General features: G+C 39.2%; 1 long non-coding RNA gene and 1 pseudogene across 1 annotated transcript; one reads left to right on the top strand and one right to left on the bottom strand.

Annotated features, from left to right (window-relative positions):
* Positions 1–6,795: 6,795 nt before the first annotated feature.
* Positions 6,796–11,101, bottom strand: LOC121971215. Its single transcript, XR_006109091.1, has 4 exons — positions 11,025–11,101; positions 10,390–10,905; positions 10,086–10,276; positions 6,796–7,285 (listed from the first exon to the last, which is right to left on the bottom strand). It is a non-coding gene; the product is annotated as an uncharacterized LOC121971215 (long non-coding RNA).
* LOC121971214 lies at positions 6,985–9,591 on the top strand (annotated as a pseudogene).
* Positions 11,102–11,628: the final 527 nt, after the last annotated feature.

The raw sequence follows: 11,628 nt of genomic DNA on the forward strand, positions 1-11,628 counted from the left end.
AACTGTAATTCCTAAGAAGCATACCTCTTTTTTTCTTGTCGAGAGACACCTCTATTGGTGATCACGTTTCAACAACTGTCTCTTAATGTTTCAATAACTGCCGAGTTAAATCAAAGTTAAAATTTAGGCCAACTAAATTTGGATGTCACTCAAAGGAATTTTACTTAAGGTCTTCTCTCAAGAATCGACTGGACCCGAACTTGATTTGACCGAACCTAAGCTCGACTGGACTTGTTATGAGCTCATCTTGATTGAACCCGAGCTCATCTTGATTTGACGTCAACTCGATTTGACCTTTGACTTGATATTATTACGTGGTACTGACTTTCTCCATCATATCAAATTTCTTTATTTTTCATATCATATTTTCACATGATATCAAGTTGGTTAGAGGATGATAGATTTATTATAATAGTACATGGATCAATTCTCGATGGGAGTATGTTTTCAGAGAAAAATTCTTTCCACTCCATAACCACTTAACGCTATAAGCTAACTTTATAATTATATTACTCTTTAATTATCCGTGTATTAGGCATGGATCCTTAAAAAAGTGAAAATTCTGAACTCATACGAATTGACTGAAGTTGTTCATTGGGTAGAAAAAAATTATGAACTTGTACTTGTGAAAATCCTGCCATCAACATATTTGCTTTTCTGTGGAACCTGACTGAAGCAACAACATAATTTGTTATATATTATATATTTTTCCCCCAAACGATTAATTAACTTTATCAAGATTAATCCATATAATTCGCTTGAATGTAATATCTCTAAATTTCTTATGAATTAGATTAGAAAAATTGGCACTTTGATTCCTTGGTCTTGTTGACAGTAGAAATTATTCAGCATGTTAGAGATCTCGGGTTCAAATCCAAGTATCGGGTGGGTGTTTTCTGTTGGACCCTGTAGTAGTTTTGATGTGATCAACCAAGTTAGTTAGGTTCTGCGTTTTGTCTGAACCCTGTGTCTGAGTGTGCAGGAACTTAGAAGAGCAGGAAGTCGAGTAGAAGACGCAGCTAGCGTGAAGGACGGCACGGGAAGGGAGTCGACGGGCTCGGTGCGTCCGAAGGACGAGAGAGCTGCGGAAGAGTACTCCGGTGGAGCCAGAATAATGTGCGCGACGTTCGAGGGACGAGAAGCCGGACGGAAGACTGCTCGAGGAGAAGGCCGGGAACTGGGTTCGGGTGAGCCCTATTTCCGGATGGCCGCAATCACCCAAGGAGTCGAACCGGAGCAAGTCAACTGGAGTTGACTTGTCAACGGTTCGGTCGACCGAACCCCATGATCGGTCGACCGAACCCCAATCCTCAGAAGACCAACCGCTAGTGACACGTCAGAAGCCACGTCAGCAAGCTAGCCGTTGAGGGACTGATCGGTCGACCGAACCAACGTCTATCCAGAGACTCAGTCGAGCGTTTTGATCGGGGTCAGCGCAGAAGAAGACCGTTGGCCGATCGGTCGACCGAACACAATGATCGATCGACCGAACCTGAGCTCGATCCACAGAGACTGCACCTGGACGAAAAGATGGGCAGGTACAGCAGGTTCGGTCGACCGAACCTGGGGATCGGTCGACCGATCCCTTTCGAGTCAAACCTGATCCCGAAGATCAGGTTAACAGATAGACTCTAGAAACCCTATATAAAGGGGGTCTCGGGTAGCTATTGAAGTACAACGATTTCGAAATACAACTCCTGTACTCTCATTTCCTAAGCAACAGTTCTGTGCTCTTCAAGTGTAAAAGGCTACTCCGCCTTCAGAGAAGGAGACTTCTTTTAGTGCACTCTCTTACTGCCTTGGATTAACAACCTTCTTGGTTGTAACCAAGTAAATAGCTGAGTCTTCTATTTCTGTTTATTTTAGTTCTGTTGAATTTCATAACTGTTGCTTTATTATTTAAGTTGAAAGCCTTGAGGAGGGTTTAGTTTTTATTCGCAGGCAATTCACCCCCCTCTTGTCGGTCCTCGCTGCACCTACAAGTGGTATCAGAGCCCAACGGCCTCAGAGGGACTAACCGCCATCTGAAGCACAAAGATCAGAATAATGGCCGGTGCGAACATCCATCCCCCGAAGTTCGACGGAGATTTCGCTACATGGAAGCGAAAAATGGAGGTATTCTTTAAAACAGATTTTGATATTTTAATTACTATGAAATATGGTTTTGCAGCTCCTAAAGACAAAGAAGAAAACACGTGGAGCAAGAAGGAGCAAGCCGACTTCGTCGCCAACGGAAAAGCGGAATTCCACCTCCTCAGCGTTCTGCCACCTCAGGAGGTAAACCGGATCGGAAGCTACGACTCCGCGAAGGATCTCTGGGAAAAATTCCTGGAGCTTCACGAAGGTACTTCCGAAGTGAAGCTAGCTAGGCGCGACATCCTCCGGAACCAGTTGACGAACCTCCGGATGAACCAAGGCGAGAAGGTAGCGCAGCTCCAAGCAAGGATCAAAGAGCTGATCACGCAACTAACTAATCTTGGAGAAGAGGTAACGAACCGGGACTCTATCCGGTATGCGCTCAATGCCTTCCCTAGAACTCCAGAGTGGGCCTCCTAAGTAGATGCATACTACATCTCTAAGGACCTCGAGGTAAGTACTTTAAAACAATTATTTTTCACTTTTGAACTTCACGAATCTCGAGTTTCAGAGTCCAATGGAGTAGAGAAGTCCAGTCAGAACATTGCCTTAAAGGCAAAAATAAAGAGTTCTGACTCCGAAGCCTCGGTCGACGAATCAGAAGCGGCACTTCTGGTAAAACGCTACAATAAATTTTTTTAATACTAATAAGTTTAGCTCGCAGAGGCATCAACGAAAGAAAAGGATGATTCGTTGCTACAACTGCAACGAAGAGGGGCACATCAAGGATGATTGCCCCAAATTGAAATGCAAGCAAAAGGAGAAGACAAAGACCAAGTACAAGAAACCAAATTCCTCCAAGCACAAAAATCTGAAGGCGACATGGGACGACTCTTCATCCTCCGAGTCAGAAGTCGAAGAATTCTCGGGACTAGCACTGATGGTCAACCATCAGCTAGAAGAAACATCTAGCTTAGAAATGAGCATTGATGAAGGGGGAGGAACATCAGAAAAAGAAAGCAGCAATGAAGGGGGAGCATCACCAGACCAGGTAAGTAAGGTACGCAATCTAACCCCAACTCAATCTTTTAAATTTATCAAGTCTCTTTCTAGAGAGTTAGATCAATTAAAAAAAGAGAATGCTGAACTAAAGTTGAACCTAGTAAGAGCATGCCCGTTAGAAATATATGATCATCTAAAATCAGAAAATGATAAATTAAAATTAGAAATTGAAAAATTAAAAATTGATGCATGCTTAAATAGATTTCCAAAATCAAAAGTTAGAATTTATGGAAAATTGAATTGGTACATTAAACAACATCAGGGTCAACTTAGGAAAATTCCTAAAAGTTATATACCCCCTATGTTTTTAAAGAATCCCATAAGAAAGAACCTTTACTGGGTTCCAAAATCTGTACTTGATTAATTTTTTAAAATTAAAAGCTTACAGTAAGAAAATTAAACTTTGAGTTTCTTTATGGAAGCTTTGTCTAAGGAAGTGGTTGTTGCTCCAATAACCAAGAAGGCCTAGTGCCTCGCCACGACCTGAAAGTCGAAATATCGAAATAAAAATGTTTAATTAACCTTCTGATAAAAGCATTATTATTAGAATTAAACAATGCTTTAAAAAGATTTTAAACATTTCCTGATATCTTCGTTAAAACTTTTTCTGAAAAATTCATCTTAACTTAGAAATTTTTTTTAACACTTAGAATTTTTTTTTTTTTAAACCTAATTCAACTTCTGTAACTTGTTTGCCCCCATTTTTGCTGTAATCAAAGGGGGAGAATAAAGAAAAGTACAAGTTTAGGGGGAGTTAGGAAGTTTAGGAAGTTTAATTTTTAATATTTTTTCTAAATAGTGTTACAATTTTACTTATTGCAAAACTTATGCTTAATATGCTAGTTTAGTAATTTTTCTTTAAAATTACTTCTTGTGTCTGTTTTACCCTAACTTGAACTTGAGTTGATGCACATCAAAAAGGGGGAGATTGTTGGACCCCGTGGTAGTTTTGATGTGATCAACCAAGTTAGTTAGGTCCTGCGTTTTGTCTGAACCCTGTGTCTGAGTGTGCAGGAACTTAGGAGCGCAGGAAGTCGAGCGGAAGACGCAGTTAGCGTGAAAGACGACATGGGAAGGGAGTCGACGGGCTCGGTGCGTCCGAAGAATGAGAGAGCTGCGGAAGAGTACTCCGGTGGAGTGAGAAGAATGTGCGCGACGTTCGAGGGACGAGAAGCCGGACGGAAGACTGCTCGAGGAGAAGGCCGGGAACTGGGTTTGGGTGAGCCCTATTCCGGATGGCCGCAATCACCCAAGGAGCCGAACCGAAGTAAGTCAACTGGAGTTGACTTGTCAACGGTTCGGTCGACCGAACCCCATGATCGGTCGACCGAACCCCAATCCTCAAAAGACCAACCGCTAGTGACACGTCAGAAGCCACGTCAGCAAGCCAGCCGTTGAGGGACTGATCGGTCGACCGAACCTCTTGATCAGTCGACCGAACCAACGTCTATCCAGACACTCAGTCGAGCGTTTTGATCGGGCCAGCGCAGAAGAAGACCGTTGGCCGATCGGTCGACCGAACACAATGATCGGTCGACCGAACCTGAGCTCGATCCACAGAGACTGCACCTGGACGGAAAGATGGACAGGTACAGCAGGTTCGGTCGACCGAACTTGGGGATCGGTCGACGGATCCCTCTCGAGTCAAACCTGGTCCCGAAGATCAGGTTAACAGATAGACTCTAGAACCCCTATATAAAGGGGGTCTCGGGTAGCTATTGAAGTACAACGATTTCGAAATACAACTCCTGTACTCTCATTTCCTAAGCAACAGTTTTGTGCTCTTCAAGTGTAAAAAACTACTCCGCCTTCAGAGAAGGAGACTTCTTTTAGTGCACTCTCTTACTGCCTTGGATTAACAACCTTCTTGATTGTAACCAAGTAAATAGCTGAGTCTTTTATTTCTGTTTATTTTAGTTCTGTTGAATTTTGTAACTGTTGCTTTATTATTTAAGTTGAAAGTCTTGAGGAGGGTTTAGTTTTTATTTGCAGGCAATTCACCCCCCCCCCCTCTTGCCGGTCCTCGCTGCACTTACATTTTCAACGAGCACAGATTCTCTAGACAGTAAATTACGGTTTAGAGGATGCACCACTACATCCATTGATTGATGGAGATGAATCTCACCTATTAATCAATCATCTTATATGATCCATCCTCTTGACCGTAAATAGATCCAGACTGGTTTTCAACTAAACTAGAAGAAGGTATTCTAAAATACCTTTTATTTATATAAATTTTGTTTTTTTTGACACTATTTTTTATAATTTTTTATTGGTTATTCTAGGATGTCTCCTCAAATTAATTTTAATAAAATCATAATTTTTTAAAAAACTTTTCTAAAATACCTTTTTTTTATAAATTTTGCTTGTATGACACTATTTCTAATAATTTTTTATTGGTTATACTAAAATGTCTGATCTCAAATTAATTTTAATAAAATTATAATTTAAAAAAAAAACTTTCATTTGATATAATTCATATTTTTTCATTCAATATCATTTCACTTTGTGCCCCACCCGCCGACCTGTATTGCATACGAAATAGAATTAATTATCAGATATTCTAAAATACCTTTTTGAAAAAAAAATGTTTTTATGACAGTATTTTTAATAATTTTTTATTGGTTATTCTATAATGTCCCATCTCAAATTAATTTTAATAACATTACAATTTTTTAAAAACTTTTCTAAAATACTTTTTATATAAATTTTGTTTTTATGACACTATTTTTAATAATTTTTTATTGATTAGTTTAGAATGTCTATTCTCAAATTAATTTTAATAAAGTTATAAAAAAAAATAAAACTTTCATTAAATATAATTTATATTTTTCCATTCCATCTCATTTCACTTCGTACCCCAGCTGCCGACTCGTATTGTATACGAAATAGAATTATAATTCTTATCATCTGACCTATCTTATTGTCATCCTTTGAAATAAAATTGAAGTCAATTTAATTGTAAAGAAATAGAAAATATCAGGGCATCAATTTTCTTTATTTTCTTATCATAAAATAAGAATGAAAATGATCAAAAAGGATCAAAAACTAATCAAAGAATAAAAATCCACATCAAAACTTGGAAAATATGTGAATCAAGCCAAAGTGCTTGTCATTTTATCTATGTGGAAATTTGCTATTGAATGTTTAGACTGACATGAACAAGCCATGGACAAGCAAATTATTTTGCAACGTTTGTTTTGAGGTGTTAATTTTTGATTCGTCTTGAAGAAGTTGAGGACAATTTTCTTTATCAATAGACAACGAAAGAGTTAATTAAAATTGTCATATTATGTGATTTGAATAAATAGATAGTACCATATCAAGTCCTATTCGCTCCAACTATGTTCCACTTATGCGAGAACAGTTAGTACTTACGTCTAGCTTTTTCAATGATTAGTGAATTCGACACAGTTAAGTCAATGAAATCACTCCTTTAAGCTATAATTAATTGAAAAATAAGCTTAAAATATGAATATGTTTTACTAAACTAAATTTCCTTATTATCCTTCCTACCTATCCTTTAATCCTATTGCACTTTTTTTTAATTTTTTTTTTAAATATTTGTTTCTACTGTATTATAATTAGAATAAGCTAAAGAGAATCACAATGATTAAAGTGAGTTAAGTAGACAAGAATATGGGAATGGACCAAGAGTTAAGTGAATATTAAATAAAGCGAACAATTCTATTGAGATATCTCTCTATATATTCTTACAAGGTATTTTAACTACGATGTATTTATAACAATTTTTCCTATTGCCGGTACAAGCCGTTGAAACAAGATGGTGAAGACGGACAAGGAGATGGAGAAGGAATAGAGGAAAGTGCTCCGGCACCATCCGTGGAGCGAGCGTTCGATGGGGTGAGGGTGCCGGCATGGTGGGAGCAGGTGACGGTCCGCGCCCTAGTGGTGAGCTTGGGGCTATCGGTGATGTTGAGTGTGATCGTGATGGAGCTGAACTTGATGACGGGAATCATCCCTTCCCTCAACGTCACCTCCGGCCTCCTCGGCTTCTTCTTCGTCAAGGTGTGGCCCAAGGCGTTGGAGCACGCTTGTGTCCGTGTCCCCTTCACCCGCCAGGCGAACACCGTCATCCAGACTTGCGTCGTCGCTGCCTGCGGCCTCGCCTTCAACGGTGCGCTACCTTTCAAACAAGCTAAAATAATATCAATTTTCCCTTGTACAGATTTTTAGATTCAAATTCGAACACAGATATGTTAAAAATTAATATCAATTTTAACACTTTATGAACAGGTGGTTATGGCACTTACCTTTTCGGAATGAGTTCGAAAATGGCAGGCAGAAGCAAATGATTCACAGATATCAAGGACCCAAAATTAGGATGGATGATCGCGTTTATGTTTGTTGTCAGTTTTGTAGGATTGTTTTCTCTCGTGCCCCTCAGAAAGGTAAGTAGAATCCAACAACGGCCTATTGATTGTATTGGCAATCGCCCTCTGCAAAATCTAAGTTTTGGTAATGTTTTCATTGTTAGGTAGGAATTCTTATTTCTTGATTTCTATAGATAATGATCATTGACTACAAGCTGATCTATCCGAGTGGAACTGCAACTGCATACCTTATCAATGGCTTCCATATTCCACAGGGCAGAAACTTGGCCAAGTAACTATCTCAAGAACATCAAAGTCTTTTCTCTCTCACATTTGCAGTAATGAGAATCTAATGATCTTGTCCATTAAACCTTCAGGAAGCAAGTGACGACACTAGGAAAATTCTTTAGCTTCAGCTTCTTGTGGGGATTCTTCCATTAATGGTTTTATAAATCTGGCGATGACTGTGGATTTAAAGCTTTCCGTACCTTGGGACTTAAGGCTTATGAGAACAAGTAACGAGAGTAGCCTATATTTGGTTTGATAATTCTAAACAAATTGAGTTTTAATAATTGATGAACTAATTTTTCAGATTTAACTTCGACTTTTCGGCTACGTATGTGGGAGTCGGAATGATCTGCCCACATATTGTGAATGTATCACTTCTCATAGGAGTCATCCTTTCATGGGGAATCATGTGGCCTCTAATTAATAATCAAAAGGGTAACTGGTATTCAGCAGATCTTGCACCAAGCCACCAAACAGTTTACATGGCTTGCAGGGATACAGGGTAATCCTTGTTGCCACTATTGTTTCAACTAAAAACTAACATTCCCTAGTTTTATCATCTTGTGTTCAACATCATTCAGGTCTTTATAGCTATCTCCATAATTCTTGGTGATGGCCTTTACAATTTCATCAAGGTCCTGACTAAAACAGTGCAAGCTTTTGTTTCGGATTCACAAAAAATCCATCTAAGCACTCTTCCAGTCTCAGATGAAGTTCAAATGGCTAAACAACCAATCGTTTCATATGACGATGATAGGAGAGCTGAGGTATTCCTCAAAGATCAAATCCCAAAGTGGGTAGCAATTGGGGGATATAGTATAGTTTCCTTAGTCTCAATCATCACACTCCCTCACATCTTTCCTCCACTCAAGTGGTACTTCATCTTGGTTGCCTATGCCTTGGCTCCAGTACTAGCTTTCTGCAATGCCTATGGGTGTGGCCTCACAGATTGGAACATGTCCTCGATCTACCGTAAGCTTGCCATTTTGTCTTTGGGGCTTGGTCAGGTGCCCACCATGGCGCTGTGCTTGCGGGCCTTGCTTCCTGTGGTGTCATGATGAGCATTGTAGCCACTGCTTCTGATCTAATGCAAGACTTCAAAACTGGGTACTTAACACTTTCTTCTCCGAGATCTATGTTTGTGAGCCATGTCATTGGTACTTCCATGGGTTGTGCGGTTGCTCCATGTGTTTTCTGCCTTTACTATAAGGCCTTCGATGATATAGGCGTTCCAGGCAGTCAATATCCAGCACCTTGTGCCATCATTTACCGAAACATGGCAATTCTAGGGGTCAACAGTGTCCCTCACTACCAAAGCACTCCTCACATTGTGCTACATATTATCTGCGTTGGCTATTCTCATCAACTTGGCAAGGGACTTGTTTCTTATAAGGTGGGCCAATGTATACCAATTCCAATGGCAATGGCTATATCTTTTTACTTTGGAACAGTCTTTGCTATCGACATGTTTATAGGAACTATGATACTATGTGGCAAAAGATGGACAGGACAAAGGCAGCAGCATTTGATCCTGCAGCAGCATCTGGCCTGATATGTGGTGATGGAATATGGAGTCTACCTGAAGCAGTGCTTGCATTGGCCCAAGTCAAGCCACCAATATGCATGAAGTTTCTCTCGAGAAAAATGAATGAGAAGTTAGATTCTTTTATTAATTCAGCATCATAGTTATAAATTGGAAACAAGGAATCAAGGCGGACAGAATGAATTGTTGCAACCAGCTTTATCTGTTAGATATGATCTCTAAATATCTTATGGCACCAGTTATTATGTATTCAGATACTTATATGTAATATATGTTTAGCTTTTCTAATGGAACTTATCTTTAGGGAGGGAAAGATAAATCACCTACCTGAATATTGTTCCATATTTTATGTTGTGTTCCGGTGGTAGTTTTCTACTATCGACTAGAAGTTTACTATGTACGTATATTGCAAGGTTTCTTTTTTGATACTACCTTTTCCAACTCTAAGTTCATAGTAGTTGATAAGCTGTTTATCTCTCCTAGATAATTCTAGTAATTCATAAAGCCTTATAGTTGAGTTTATGCATAAACATCCTTTCTTGAGATGAAAAATGATAGAGGTGCAAAAGAAAACTATATGAAGAAATTTATAAATTTCATCTGAGCTAAAAATGTGAACTATAGATCTAAATAATAAACTAAATCTAGCAAAAACCCAAACTTTTAAGATGATTTAATCAATATTCAGAAGCTGATATGCTGATATGAGTGCAAAAAAAATTAGTGCAGTAGTTATATTGAAATGTAATGTCACAAAATCATGATGTTCTAACCTCTTTTACCTTTTGAATGGTTAGCCTGATAAAAGCCATTGAATCCTTATGCCATAGACTCGGCAAGGTCGGACAGCTGAAGCTTTTCAGAAGAAAACATGTCCTAGCAGCTCTATTACTCTAAACATTTCCTGTATGAGATGTTTTGTGATCAAAGACTGCTGCAATCGAGTGACTTTCACTTCTCTCTTCTTGGCTGGCTGAAACCAAAGATTTGACACCCAAGTTAGACACATTACCAGCATAAGAAAAACTATATCAATCTCTTAATCTAATGGAAAAATAATCAACCAGCTGATCTATGACTTCATACCTTATTTCCACTCTGCTCATAAGAAGTCTGAAATTAAACAGTTCCATCAGGTTTAAACACTCTTGAGATCTACTCAACCCATTCCTCATCAACAAGTTCAAGTGACTTGGAGACTGACACAGTTACATCCAGTGATCCAGACTCAATGGGCAACTTTCCCCCTCTAACCAACCATTTACCCTAATTAATTATAATTGCGCAAATAGTCGCAAGATCACTTTTTAGATGCCAAAAGATTACTTCGGCGATTAATGCGTCTGCAGCTGCTTCAATTGTAAACCCTATGAATCACTAAATAGAAGTTCTGGACAACTGCCTTGCCGCAAGGAATGAAGTCAATCCCAACAAAGAACGAAAGGAAGGGGCAACTTTGACGAACACGTCGTCTCGAGCGGACAAATCCAATCCCAGACTCGAATCGATCGCAGAAGCGAGCACCGCATTGACAGGAATGAAGACGTTATCCGTCAGCAGAAGCACTCGTCTCTTGGACTCCGACATTTCCCTAAATCATAACTACATAAAAGAAACAGATTGTGGAAGATTCAATATAGACAGAAAAAAAAAAGAGAAGAAGCTATCGAAAACGCCGCCATTCTATGACAGATCAAACAGGGGACGATCCGGCCACCTACCAGCGAGATTGCAACTGGAGGAGAAATCTTCCCGAGCCAAATCGAGGAGGCGGTCTAGGGTCTCGAGAGATGGTGACGGCCGACGCTTAAATTTCAAATTTATTCATATTTCTTTTATTTCTTAGTTGGACGGCGACAAGAGAACGTTGGCAAATTGGACGGTTCAGATAAAAGCACGATTTTAACATGGGAGGACTCTATTTTGACTAAGGCAGTGGTGCTGCCGTGAATTCCACGCGGCTACTGCAAGATACGTGAGAGGAATACTCAGCGCATCTGACGGTCCATATTTAAGTTTGACGGTCCAGATTGAAGAACGACTTCTTGATTGTTGCGTCTCGGTGAAAAAAATTTATACTAAAAGACTTTCTATAGGCTTTTATTTCATGAAGACTAACTTTAGATTAATCCACACTAATCCCTTTAAATGATGACACTAAATCTTTTTTATTACTCAACTATTTAAATAATTGTTCTAGAGTCACTGCAAGTCTTCTCCACTGATGTCCCTTTCATTTTGAAAGTTCTTAACATTCATCTCTAATTATGAAAACAGCAATAATTGAGAGGTGCAATGAGCATAACTTTTAAATTATAAGGATTA

Source organism: Zingiber officinale, chromosome 4A (genome assembly GCF_018446385.1).
Source record: "Zingiber officinale cultivar Zhangliang chromosome 4A, Zo_v1.1, whole genome shotgun sequence".
Lineage (NCBI taxonomy): Eukaryota > Viridiplantae > Streptophyta > Magnoliopsida > Zingiberales > Zingiberaceae > Zingiber > Zingiber officinale.